The 13884-nt window shown below is 51.6% G+C and overlaps 1 protein-coding gene across 2 annotated transcripts in view; it reads left to right on the top strand.

Annotated features, from left to right (window-relative positions):
- Positions 1–13884, top strand: part of LOC144681563 (copine-9-like) — a 410414-nt gene that overhangs the window by 338048 nt on the left and 58482 nt on the right. The gene's annotated exons all lie outside the window — the stretch shown is intronic.

Here is a 13884-nt window from a genome sequence, read left to right as displayed (position 1 = left end):
CACAACTGCAGACACTGCTGCTGCTGCCATGCTTCCATTGTACTTGTCCTTCCAACTGCTAGAGCTCGCCAAAGTACCCTTGGGGACTAGCAGCAGTGCATCTTTCACATGGCACTCACAGTTGCCAGTGGGTCAGTGGTGGAGAGTGGCAGCATGTGAATGGCATCGGAAGTGCTCACAAACCATCTTCTATCTTCATGCAGGAGAAGACAGTACACAACCGGCGCAAGAGGGAGAAGATGCGAGGGGGCATGCACGATGTCTGCTGGCAGGGGAGGAGAGTGACCATGCATGCGCCCAGGTGAGGTCAGCCTCCCCCAAGTGTCCACTGGGGAAACTTAACCGCTGCACATCGAAACCTGAGGATGAGGCTCTGTGCAATGTAGGAGTCAGTCCATGCAGTTACTCATTCTCTCCTCTTTCCATTACAGGTGCCAGCAGGAAGAGGGTGAGGCCGGACCCCAATCCTGGAGTTCTGCTGGGGAAGAGGCCTCTGCTGAGTACGCGTCTGATGACAAGCATCTGGGAGCAGTCATGGACAAGATGCTGGAGATGCAGCGAGAAGTGGGGAACATCAGGCAGAGGTGTCAGAGGCCCTCAACAGAGTGGCATGTGAGGCGGAGGAATCCATCCGCTTGCTGTCTGATGAAGTGACACTGACATGTATGCGCGTGGAGGTCTCCATGGGCAGATGCCATGGAGACCCTGGTCCAGCAGGAAGCCAAGTTTCTGCCACAGATGCACTAGCACCTACACTCGATCGCTGTAGCCATGGGCGAGTTTTTGCAGTGGCTATGCAAGAGCAGGGACAGGGCACCTCAAGCTCCCTCCAGGTGCTCCTTTTCCTCAAGGAGTCTGGGAGGACCCCTCCGGCACACAAAGTTGGGATGGGGGGGAGCAGAAGCATCAGGAGGACACCCCAAGGGCCTCCACTCGGGACTCTCCAAGGGTGTCCAGGTGTTCCGAGGCCCCTCTGTTTGTGACCCCATCAGCTCCAGCCTCTGGGGCCACTGAGGGTGCACCTGACCCAAAGCAGTAGACCCAAAGAAGGCTGGAGTCCTCCGGGCCTCGGGTTCCTCCAAAGGACAGTCAGCAGGCTGCCTCCACCCCTGCTGTGACTGTCAGGGAAGAACCTAGACACAGTGGTGGGGTATGGGAAATTAAGAAGTTCTATGTTCACTCTGGCAGTATCGGTGTACAAGCATTGTAAATAGTGGTTGCACAGTTGTAAATATATGTTTAGTTGCACTTACCGGAGGCCCGCTGGGATTTTGTTTTTGTTGTTTCTGTTCGTGTTAATTCCTGTGCGCACTCCCCCAACCCCAATTTTAAGGGGCCAACCCAGACTGGGTCTATGTCCCCCTGAATCATGCCTGCGCATGGAGGCATTGCTCTTTGCCAGGGCCCTTGCAAGCCATGTACGCAAAGCCTCCCACAGCCGCTGTTCACTTGCCTTCCACTGCCAACCCAAAGAAACACCTTTCCCTTGTCGGGGCAGGATATTAGGGTTCCTCTTCAGTTGTCCAGTTAAGCTGACCTTCAGCTTTGCCCACCCAGCCCTCCTCCCAACTAGTGTTTCTTGAGCTGGACACCAAGGGAGTGGACGGTGCCTCAACATCAGGATGATGCGCAATTCTTTTGAGACAGTTTCAGATATGTTATACCCTCCAGCTGTAGTCCACTCCCACCTCGCCATCACCATTGACCCCCCCCCCAGTGTTAGCTTTAACCTCCCAACTGTTACCCTTGAACTCCGCAACCCCAGAACCCTGCAGCCCATCACCATCATCTGCCCTCCCTCCCCAATGAACCCACTCCCATCATGGTACCCATGCCCACCCTGATCCTGCCCACCCCTAGGATCCGCATACATTTCCTGTATACCCTCCAAAAACCCAATCTGGCCCTTCACCCTCCACCGACGGACTCTCACCCCCTAACCTACTGCATCCCACTGCCCCCTTTAACTGTTACTGTTCCCTCCTACCACCAGCATCCTCAGTTTGCTCCCCAGGATTCCCCCATTGGTACCACCAACCCCTCCCTGTGAACCCTCCCATCATTGTCTCCCGCTTTCCCCTTCACAGTCCCCAACCTCCCCCCTCACTGCCCCCCGCCAATGTCCCCCTGCTTTCCCCTCATTGACCCCCAACTTTCTCCCCTCACTCTCCCCCCACTTTCCCCCCTCACTGTCCCCCCCACTTTCCCCCCTCACAGTCCCCCCCATTTTCCCCCCTCACTGTCTCCCACTTTCCCCCCTCACTGTCCCCAGCTTCCCCCCTCACTGTCCCCCCCACTTTCCCCCCTCACAGTCCCCCCCATTTTCCCCCCTCACTGTCTCCCACTTTCCCCCCTCACTGTCCCCAGCTTCCCCCCTCACTGTCCCCCCTACTTTCCCCCCTCACTGTCCCCCCCACTTTCCCCCCTCACTGTCCCCCCCACTTTCCCCCCTCACTGTCCCCCCCACTTTCCCCCCTCACTGCCCCCCACTTTCCCCCCTCACTGTCCCCCCCACTTTCCCCCCTCACAGTCCCCCCCATTTTCCCCCCTCACTGTCTCCCACTTTCCCCCCTCACTGTCCCCAGCTTCCCCCCTCACTGCCCCCCGCTTCCCGCCTCACTGTCCCCCCCACTTTCCCCCCTCACAGTCCCCCCCATTTTCCCCCCTCACTGTCTCCCACTTTCCCCCCTCACTGTCCCCAGCTTCCCCCCTCACTGTCCCCCCCACTTTCCCCCCTCACTGTCTCCCACTTTCCCCCCTCACTGTCCCCCCCACTTTCCCCCCTCACTGCCCCCCACTTTCCCCCCTCACTGCCCCCCACTTTCCTCCCTCACTGTCCCCCCCATTTTCCCCCCTCACTGTCTCCCACTTTCCCCCCTCACTGTCCCCAGCTTCCTCCCTCACTGTCCCCCCCACTTTCCCCCCTCACTGTCCCCCCCACTTTCCCCCCTCACAGTCCCCCCCACTTTCCCCCCTCACTGTCTCCCACTTTCCCCCCTCACTGTCCCCAGCTTCCCCCCTCACAGTCCCCCCCATTTTCCCCCCTCACTGTCCCCAGCTTCCCCCCTCACTGTCCCCCCCACTTTCCCCCCTCACTGTCCCCCCCACTTTCCCCCCTCACAGTCCCCCCCACTTTCCCCCCTCACTGTCTCCCACTTTCCCCCCTCACTGTCCCCAGCTTCCCCCCTCACTGTCCCCCCCACTTTCCCCCCTCACTGTCCCCCCCACTTTCCCCCCTCACAGTCCCCCTCACTTTCCCCCCTCACTGTCTCCCACTTTCCCCCCTCACTGCCCCCTGCTTTCCCCCCTCACTGCCCCCAGCTTCCTCCCCTCACTGTGCTCCCCACCTTCCCCCCTCACTGTCACTGATCTGAAGCTCCTTACAAAGCGCAGCCACAAAAGACCCAACTAAATTAAGCTGTCTCACAAACCGAGGGTAAGCAGATCTAATATTATGATGATTCAAGCTCCAGTGCTAACTCTTAACAAACTTGATGCCTGCATATGTACAAAAGTATATAAGTGGTAATATAATTAGCAAAAGACATTAATACTCTTGGCTGAGGTACAGCTGGAACTGTGATCGAGAAATGCCTATTGTTTTGGTTTAACACTAATGTAAAACACAAAATATTATTTTACTATATCTTCCATATTAATATCAGTTCCATTTAATCCTTGAGTCTGAAGATCATAGGTTCAAGCTCCACTACAGAGACTTAAGTAAATAGTCTAGGCTAGTACTTCAATACCGAATGTTGCACCGTCAGAGATTCATAGGAACATAGGACTTAGGAGTAGGAGGAGGCCACTCAGCCCTTCGAGCCTGCTCCGCCATTCGATAAGATCATTGCTGATCTGATTGTGGCCTCAATTTCACTTCCCCTCCTGTCAACTCCGTAGAGCTACTCTTGCCCCTTCTGTTTCTTGTCTACGTGCTTTCCTTTAGCAGCGTGATCCAAATCCATGGGCCAGATTTTCCGTGCCCGCTGGTGTTGGGCGTGTCCGGTGGTGTGAGCGGAAAACATGGACAGAAGGCCAAAAATCGGTTCACGGTGTCATGAAGCCGGTTTGCGATCAGTCCGCTCAGCCCGAAGATGGTGGGCCGCGTTCCCCGCCATCGGACATCAGGAACCGCATTGTAATGCATTAGCATATCCTTATAAGGCCAGCTCACTGCGTCGGCGGGAAAACACGCCGGTGCAGAACACGTCTTGACAACTGTGACGTGCTGAAGTCGGGACTTACCACCCGGGCCTTGCTCACATCGCGGGCACCTGAAGAACAGAAGATGCTGGAGCCCGACAGCAACAGGAACCTGGAGGAACGCCTGTGACAGGCTGGGTGGATTCTCATGGACGTCGCTGTGCTGCGAAGCAGCTCACAGAAGGTGGAAAGTCACCATTGATGCTGACGACAGACAATGGTCGAGGGGGTGGGAGAGGAAGGGCTAGGATCAGCCGGGAGAGGGAAAGGTGTCAGGGGGGGTTGGTGAAGTTGGGAGGGGTGGACTGAAGGTGTTGAGGGGGGTGAGGTTGGGTGGGGGGGAATGAAGGTGTCGGGGCTCAGGTTGGGAGGTGGGGAGGGAGTACGGGGAGGGGGGGAGGGAGGAGGGGCTAACGCGGGAGAAGATGGCAACTGGAGAGGTAGGTGTAAGGGGAGTGGAAGGTGTAAGGGAAGGAGTTCTGAGGAGGGAAGGAGTCCGGGGGGAGGAAGGAGTGCAGAGAGGGGCGGGACTCCGGGGGGTAGGGTAGAAGTGTGGAGAGGGGAGGGACTCTGGGAGAGAAAGGAAAGGAGTGCGGAGAAGGAAGGGAGTCTGGGAGGAGGAAGGAGTGCGGAGAGGGAAGGGAGTCTGGGAGGAGGAAGGAGTGCGGAGAGGGGAGGGATTAAGGGTGGAGGAGGAAGTAGTCGGAGGAGTAGTAGTAGGAGGAAGGAGTCGGGGAAGGTGGGGAGGAGTAAAGCTGGAGGAAGAAGTGAGGCTGGAGGAAGAGGTAAGGCTCTTCCTAAGGAGGAGGGGGGAGGGACTAAGTGGGAGGAGGGAGTCCAGTGGGATGGGATGACTGGAGGGCAGGGAAGGGGTTCTAGGGGTAGAGGTTCTGGGGGGAAGTGGTGCAGAGTGGTGGGGGGAGGGGTTTCAGATGGGGAAGGGGTCCAGCGGGGAGAAGGGGTTTCGAAGGGGGAACAGGCCCAGACGGGGGAGAAGAGTTCTGGAGGCGGGGAAGGGGCTCCAGGGGGAGAAAAGTTCCAGAGTGGGGATATCTAGGTGAAAGTGCAAGGGAGGGGTCTAATGGATCCATGACTGTCTCTTGGGAAGCGAACTGAGGGTGGGCTTGGTGTGGGAGGGAATGGTGAGCATGACCGAGGGCAGAGTGAAGTGGTAAGGTGGGAGGGTGAGAGTTCGATGGTAGTGGTAGAAGGGACGATGAGGGTGGTTGTGGGGACTCGGAGGCCGACACGGACCCTGGTGGGTGGCAAGGAAGAGGTCGGGGAGGTGAATGTCGATAGGGGTGGGATTTTCAGGAAGGAAGGGAATGTGCACGTTCACCTGGACACCCCGAAGGGAAAATGGTTGTGGCTGGTAGGTCACGGAGGGGTGGGTGGAAGGGATCAACTGTGATGGGGGAAAGGAAACGGGTGACTTGGGGAAGGGAAAAGACCGGGGAGCGCACAAAAACCAAATCCAGACCATGCTGTCCGAATGGAAAATGAAACGACAGCCGTGGTGGGCGAGGTCAGGTGCTGCATGGGAGTGTGACCAGTGGGTGGGGGGAGATAAGGTCAGCTTAGATGGACAACTGAAAGCGAACCCCAGCAGGCAGCATTCAAAATTCATGAGGAAAGTGTGATATGTGAAGGATCCACGTGCATGAGAGAGTGCTTTCACTGGACTCTGAAAGGCCCTGCCAGAAACACACTTCTCCCTCCAGGGTCGTTGGCCAGCTGCTCCCTCTGCAGTGACAGAGGATGAGCTTGAGGGCTTCACAGGCAAAGGGGACTCGGAGAGAGAGGACAGCCTCTGAGATTCCTGAATTGATGACCCAGGGGTGTCCAGCTGCCGCTCCACCTCCCTTCTGGTGCCTGGGAGCCTCGCCCTGACTCCTTGAGGGGAAGGAGCACCCGGAGGGACGTCAAGGTGCTCCATTTCCTTCTCGTGTTGCCACTGCAGGAACTCACCCATGAGCTCCTGTGATGGAGTGCAGGTCTGCACACATTTCCGTGTTCTGCTGGACCAGGGTCTCCATGGCTTCCGCCATCCTCCCCTTGGAGACCTCCATACACATACACGTGGGCACCACTTCATCAGAGAGCGGGCGGACCCACTCCTCCGACTCGCGATCCACTCTGCTGAGGGCTTTCAACAGCTCTGCGTGATGTTCCCAGGCCTTCTGCTAATTCTCCAGGATGAGTTGGAAGGCCAAATCTAGAGGCTTGTCATCTGACTCGGACCTCACAGATGCCTGATCCCCAATGGTTCTCCAAGTGCCGGGGAGCTCAGGCTGCTTAAATCCAGCTCTTCAGTGGAGGAGGTGTCCCCCTGGCTGGAGGTGAGGATGTGAATGGAGCTGAGGGACTGGCTGGGCTGAGGTTTTCGGTCGCTTGGCAGAGATGTAGAGATAAGTCGTGCATGGCAGCAGTGTCAAAAGCAGGAGAGAGAGCACTCACATTTGCGTTGAGAAATGGATGATGTGGTGCAGGATTCATACGAAGGTGTTCACCGCCGACCTCACCATCACTGCAGGCACCATCCATGTCCTCACTGGTCAGCGCGATGGCGCACTCCTCAAAGTGAGTGAGGGGCCTAACGTGGGCCACTCCACCCACGGTCTGGGACCTCTCCCTGCTGATAGGAGCAAGGCTTATCCTGCATGGAAACAGATGGAGAGAGTGTGAACTGGACACATGGCCCTATGTGGAATGTTTGTGTGATGAGCAGAGCCATGGATGGGATAAGGTTGCGAGCTCGAGAGGGTATGGGTCTGATGGAGATGTGAGGGTGTGTGTGAGAGTTAGTGTTGTTGTCCCTTGAGCTGTGAGATCCCTGTGGGTGTGTGATGGGTTTGTGAGTGTGTGAGTTGAGAGTGATGAGAAAAGTGAATGACGGATGAGACCATTCTTCCTGTAACGGCATTGGGTGGCTGTCCACTTTTGCAGGACATTGGCGCTGACCACCACTGCTGCCACCTCCCGTGCTGGATTAGTGAGGTTGCTGCCCATCCTGCGGCCAGAGCGGGGGTGAAGGACATTATGGCGAGCCTCCACTGCATCCAAAAGATGCTCAAGGGACGTGTCATTGAACCTGGGGCCTGCAGTCTTATTGCCTTTCAGGGCCATATCTTATTTGCAGCAGTCGTGGGCTGGAAGCACTGAGAGGTGTGCACGCGGCTGCAGTTTAAATACGGCGCCCGGCATGATGATGGCCTGGCGGGCGAATGAGAGCCCGCCCGCCATGGAAACGGTGTTTTTCCCAGGAATACATAATTAATACGGAAGGTTTGGGACAATACAGCGTGAAAAGTTGCAATTGCGGCCTGCGAGTGAAACGTCATTTCACCTGCCCGCTACCACACAGTGCAAATCTGGGGCGATTCCGCCCATGGACTCATGGCCTTGATCCCCCAGGCATTCTCCTGGAGCATTCTCTGCAGCATTCTCCAGTATTCCAACCCCCTCTCCCCTCTGTACTCTCTATTCTTCTGAGTCGGGTGCCTTGTACATTCTCCCCTCCCTTCAGCCCACATGCTGAATGCTGTGCTTTCAGCCACCTTGCTCCCCACTGAAACCCCCTCTGCCTCGCCACCTCTCTTCTCCTTTCAGACCACCCTTAGACCTCATCACTTTAACTCAGCTTCTGGCCACACTTCCTAATCTTTCCTTTGACTTGTCAGCTTTTTTTCCCTTAATGCATCTGTGAGATTCCTTGGGGTATTTTTCTACATTAACATTGCCATAAAAATGCAGATCGCGATAATGTTTTCTGCTGTTGGCTGCAATCAATGTCTGAAACTAATCCTCTCCTCGAGGAGGAAAATGACAGCCCTTTAAAAAGACTATAAAGTTCAAGAGGCTAATGTTGCTGACTACTTAATAGTTATAATGGAATTTTATGAATAATACAGGAAGCAAAGACCTATCTAAATATAATAAAGGCCATTACTCTCACAGCATCAATTGTTAAGTTTTCAATAACTTTTAAGTGCAGCTTCCCTTTTTCCGAAACAGAAAAGCTGGATTTGACTGTAATCACGTGTTTTCAAACCTGCTTATGTGTGATGGGGGGGAATGCAAGAGTGGTTTTTTGAGCTTGTTGCATTAGGTGAATTTTGGGCAAGAAGATTTTAGTAGGGAAGCGCAGGGCCGGTGGCTCATCCCCACATATCTTGCCAGATTAGTACAGCTGTAACACTCTTGGTTCCTTTAGGTATTGACAATCTTATTTGGGTATTTAGGGGTAATTTTCATTTTTCTTTTTCCAAGTGAGTGCACTGATTTTCACTGATGACTTGGTACAATCCGCATGAGCTAACTCCATAAACTTCATTTCTAAAATAGGCTTTATAATAGGCATCAGCACCATCTGGAAGTTCCTGAGAATTCTCCATTATTAATGTCTCTAGTTCGATTATTGCCTTTCTCTGTCGATAGGGTCATCCTTGCCTCTTGCTTTTTCTATTGCGCCCTGATGACATTGTCCATGGTGGAGGATCCAAAGTCCCAAACGAAATGCCCATGTTTCTATTCATGGCAGCTCCCCAGACTTCCCCAATGGATTTACAACTTGTAAGGTTTTGCTGATGGAAACTCAGACCTCTTCCCAACACACCCCACCCCATTGTTTGCTTCTGTCAATTTAAAGCAGCTATCTGATCTTGCACAATAAGATGAGCTATTATTTTATGCCGAAAAGTTTAATCTCACAGGATTATCCCTTAGTAAAAGCAAAATATAGGTTTGAAGTTGCCTGACTGAACCAGGAAGTCAATGGCAAGCAGTGAATGTCGGTAAATTGATCAGTAGCTGACATACATGAACTGGTTTTATTAATGGGCCTTCAGTGGTATAAGTTCATGAGATTGTTATTATATTCACAAATCCTTAAAAAAAAAAGGCAATCAAGCAGTGCAGCCACAGGTGAACTAACATGCAGTGTTGCAAAATAGACTTACACCCATTGAGATCCCAACCATAACCAAATAAGTTGCTGGCCAGGTGCTCTTCCTCAAAAGCAAGGAAGCTGGTGGCTGCGAGTTTCAAATCAAGTGGCAGAGCGATATCTTCATTGTCACACTCTTCTAGGTATTTGTCTACTCGCTGGCCAGATTTCACCTCTTGAATATCTGAAAGAAAACGCACAAGGGTAACATTGTGGTGAGGGGAGGGGGAGAAAATAAGAAGTGCATGCTTACGCCACCTGCAGCTTGTAAATCAGAAGGGAGTGTGGGATGATGTGAAAGTGGGATGTGAGGAGGATTATGTATAAGGATACCATCATTTGTGATGCTTTCAGCCCTGCTGTAGGCCACTGCCTCAGCAGTGGGCTTAACCAATGATGGCCAGCACAGACTTCTCCATGAGGTTAGGACATGCAGGGCCCACCTCACCTCCCTGGTTAGCTCCTGCTGCCTCTGGTTATGAACCAGCTTGTCCCGCAAGATAGAGAGAAGTGTGTCAGTGAGTTTCGTGCAATAGTTTTGGGTGATGTGGCTGTCATGGTTGAATAGCTGGCAGTGTGTACAATCTGTGATGTGTGAATATTAGGTATCAGGCCTGACTGATAGAAATTGTTGGTAAGTGGGTAAAGGGATTGTGGTGAACTGAGAAGTGTCTGTCTAATGTTGAATTGATAGGATGTAGCATTTGAAGGTGCTTTTACCGGCCTTGACAGCTCAAGTGAAGTCACTGAATTTGTTGCAGAACTGCAACCAGGTCCTCAGAGCGTGACTCCTGACACTGACCTCCATGGTTATCAGTTCCCAGTGCCTTTTGACTGTGAAGCTGGAGGGTCTCCTGTCCCCCTGCAGATGCAGGACAACTCTCTTCTTTTCCATCCTTCAACACCTCCAGCACAAAGTCCAAAAACTTTGGACCCCACTCCCATGTTGTGACAAGCCTCACTGTTTTCCAGGTCAAACTCTCTTCAACCATGACTCCCAGCACCTGCTCCAGCCACATTGCACCTCTGCTTTAAGAGAGGAGATTCACTTCAAGTAGCCCCCGCTGACACACCCAGCCAATGAACAACGCACGTAATGCTGGCTGTACACAAAGACCATTCACATGAGCAGCCAGCACACAGTTGCCATGTTGCCGTACTGTAGTCACCAGACACAGGTTAATCACGCATGCGACCCCTGCGCATGTTTTCGGGGGCTGTCTAATTTAATCCATGTAGGTTTTGCAAGCCCCAGTTAGGAACCGAGTGGCGTAGTTGGTAACCTGCCTGTTCACATCTGTGGTCTAGGTTTGAAACCAGCATTTTATACGGTTCCATCATTACATCCCTGCTTTTGTATTCAATACCTCACCCAATAAAGGAAAGCATTCCAGATGCTATTTTGACCACCTTGTCCACCTGTCCTGCCACCATCAAGGACCTTTGGACCTGCACTCCAAGGTCTCTCACTTCCTCAACCCCTCTCAATAACTTCCCATTTATTGGGTATTCTATTGCTTTGTTTTCCCTCCCCAAATGCATTACCTCACACTTTTCTGAATTGAATTCCATTTGCCACTTCTCCGCCCACTCAACCAAACCATTGATATCATTCTGAAGTCAACAATTATCCTCTTCACTATCAACTACATGGCCAACAACATGGCTAAAAAAGTTTTCTTGAATGTAGTTCAATAATTTTGCATGCTCTGTGCCCTTCACGCTGTTCGTATCCCAATTGATATTAGGGTAGTTGAAATCCCCGATGATTACTGCCCTATGTTTTCTGTACTCAGAAATCTGCCTATCTTTTTGCTCTTCTAACTCCCTTTGGGAGTCTATAGTACACTCCTAGCAGTGTGGCTGCCCTTTTTTTATTTCTGAGCTCAACCTATATGGCCTCATTTAATGCTTCATTTAGTACATCATCCCTCCTCACAGCTGTAATTGATTCTTTAACCAATAATGCTACACCCCCACCCATTTTTATACCCTTCCCTATCCAGCCTGAAAACTCTGTATCCAGGGATGTTGAGCTGCAATTTTTGCCCCTCCTTAAGCCAAGTTTCCTTTACATCGATGATATCATGCTGCCTTGTGTCCATCTGTGCCCTCAGCTCATCAGCTTTATTTAGTATGCTCCTTGCATTTACATATATATCTTTTAACATTGCCAAGTTCCTGTGCTGTATGCGCCTTTCTTTCAGACTCACTCACTAGTTCACCATCTCCCCGCTCCCTGCTCTGAATTTGCTCTCAGATTCCCATCCCCCTGCCAATCTAGTTTGAACACCCCCACCACCACCACCACCCCCCTCCCCTCCCCCCAACCAACAGCACTAGCAAATCTCCCTTCGAAGATATTCATCCCAGTCCTGTTCAGGTATAGACCATCCAGCTTGTACAGATCCCACCTTCCCCAGAACCAGTCCCAATGCCTCAGAAATCTGATGCCCTCCCGCTTACACCAGCTTTCCAGCCATGTGTTTATTCCTCAATTCTCCTATTTCCATACTCACTTGCACGTGGAGTAATCCTGAGATTACTACGTTAGAGGTCCTGCTTTTCAATCTCCTTCCTAGCTCCCGAAAGTCTGCTTTCAGAACCTCACCCGCTTTCCTACCTAAGTCATTGGTACCAACGTGGACCACAACCTCTGGCTGATCACCCTCCCCTGGAAGAATGTCCTGCAGCCACTCCAAGACATCTTTGACCCTGGCACCAGGGAGGCAACATACCATCCTGGAGTCACGTCTACAGTCACAGAAACTCCTGTCTGTTCCCCTAACAAATGAATCCCCTATTACTACTGCTCTTCCCCTTTCCTTTCTCCTCTCCTGTATAGCAGAGCTGCCTATGGTGCCGCAAACCTGGCTCTGAATGCACTCCTCCAAGGAACCAACCGGTATCCAAAACTGAAAACCGATTGGTGAACAGGACCCAAGGGGACTCCTGCACTACCTGCCTAATTGTCTTGGACTGTCTGGCAGTCACCCATTCTCTTTCTACCTCCAGGCTCCTAAGCTGCAGTGTGACCGCCTCTCTGAACGTGCTATCCATATAGTGCTCAGCCTCGCAGATGAGCCACAGTGACTCCAGCTGCCCCTTTTCAAGGTTCTGCAGCTGGTGACATTTCCTGTATGTGGCCGTCTAGGACACTGGTAACATCCACTTGTTACTTCCCACATGTTACAAGACATGCATTCCACACAACAAGGTGACCTGCCATGGCTTCAATTTACTTCCCTTGCGTTAACTTTATTTTAATTTGGATTACTTATGCAACTTTATTTTACCTGGTCTCAACTTTATTTCCCTATTGTTTGTGTTTCTTACTTAAATGTAAGTAGCCCGTTCTTTTAAAAAGAACGTGTTTTTCTAATTCTCAGCTATGTGATGACTCTCCCTAATGGCAGTTTCTCACCAACCAATGAACTTAAGTTTCTCCTGTGATGCTTGGTGCTAGGTGCTGCTGATTGCCTGGCATGGGGTCCTCCTCTCACATTATCCTCTAGGTGTTGCTGACTGCCTGTCCCTCTCGTACTCTGAAAGCCTGGACATCCATTACTCATGTTGAAACAGCTGCACGCTTGATTGACAGCTCAGGCTCTCTGATCTCTGCAGCCAATTTCACAATGTTTGTTTACACAAAGTTAAGTGGTTTCAAGGGTATGTAGTTTTTGTTATTGATGCTTTAAAGGGTCTGAATGATTGATACTTTTATTGCTTTGTAGTGAAAAGACTTTTTTAACAGTGAAAAATTATGAATGAATTACTTTTTATAAAGCTATTTTTTTACACATCCTACTGTTACTGAAGAGTTAACTGGTTCTCTACAGTGTATAGTGGGTCGCTGGGCATGAAAGTGCCACAGCTTGGTATAGGGGACATGAGGAGCCAAGGGGCTGTGTAGAGGGGCATAGCTGGGTATCGGGGGAATGAGGGGCGATGGATTGTGGATGGAGGGGCATAGCTTGACATAGAGTCATGAGGAAGGCCTTCTGAACTCACATTTTAAAAGGTCCCCTCATGCAGACTAGTGTTCACAACTCCTCTGAGGGGTCGTGAACTATGCCTCTTTAAAAACCTAGCTCGACTCCATCAAAGTTACAGAGGAGTATCCCTGCAATGGAGCCGGCCAGGTCTGGAGTGCCGGATGTGGGCTTTTGACAGGAATCAGCCCACATCCTTTAAAGGCCTTCTTTAAGCTATTAAATCAGTTTAATTCTTATAGATTAGATTATAGGGCACTCAGCAATCCTCAGGCCACAGCCAGCAAGAGCACAGGAGGTCAATCTGAAATACGATCAATCGGCAGATAGAGACAGCCCGGGAATGGATTGGGAATCATGGAAATGGGTCCCACCTGCCATTTTTAAAGGACTTCTGAGTCATCCCAACTCAGGGAAAGCTCAGCCCATAGTTCCTATTGAGGGTCAGCCCACATTGAGGGTGAGCCCGGAGATTTATTGAGAGGTGATTAGATGTAGGAAATGGAAAAGTTCACACTAGTAGGAGCTGCGCTTCTGAGAAAAACAAAGTTGCAATCCCAGTGTTAAACATGGCTAGTCAGGCTAAGGGAATCCATTGGTTGTTTGACTCCACTCCAGTTTTTTGGGTGCCCATGCGGCTTGGTCAAATACCAACAGCTCAGCAATAACATGTTGTCCAGAGGCCTACCCTCAAATAACATTAGCTTTAATTAAACAGCTATAAACCTTCATATTACTCAA

The sequence above is a fragment of the Cetorhinus maximus genome, chromosome 6 (genome assembly GCF_964194155.1).
Source record: "Cetorhinus maximus chromosome 6, sCetMax3.hap1.1, whole genome shotgun sequence".
Taxonomy (NCBI): domain Eukaryota; kingdom Metazoa; phylum Chordata; class Chondrichthyes; order Lamniformes; family Cetorhinidae; genus Cetorhinus; species Cetorhinus maximus.
Note: the sequence above shows the minus strand (reverse complement) of the source record. Positions and strands in the feature narration are given on the sequence as shown.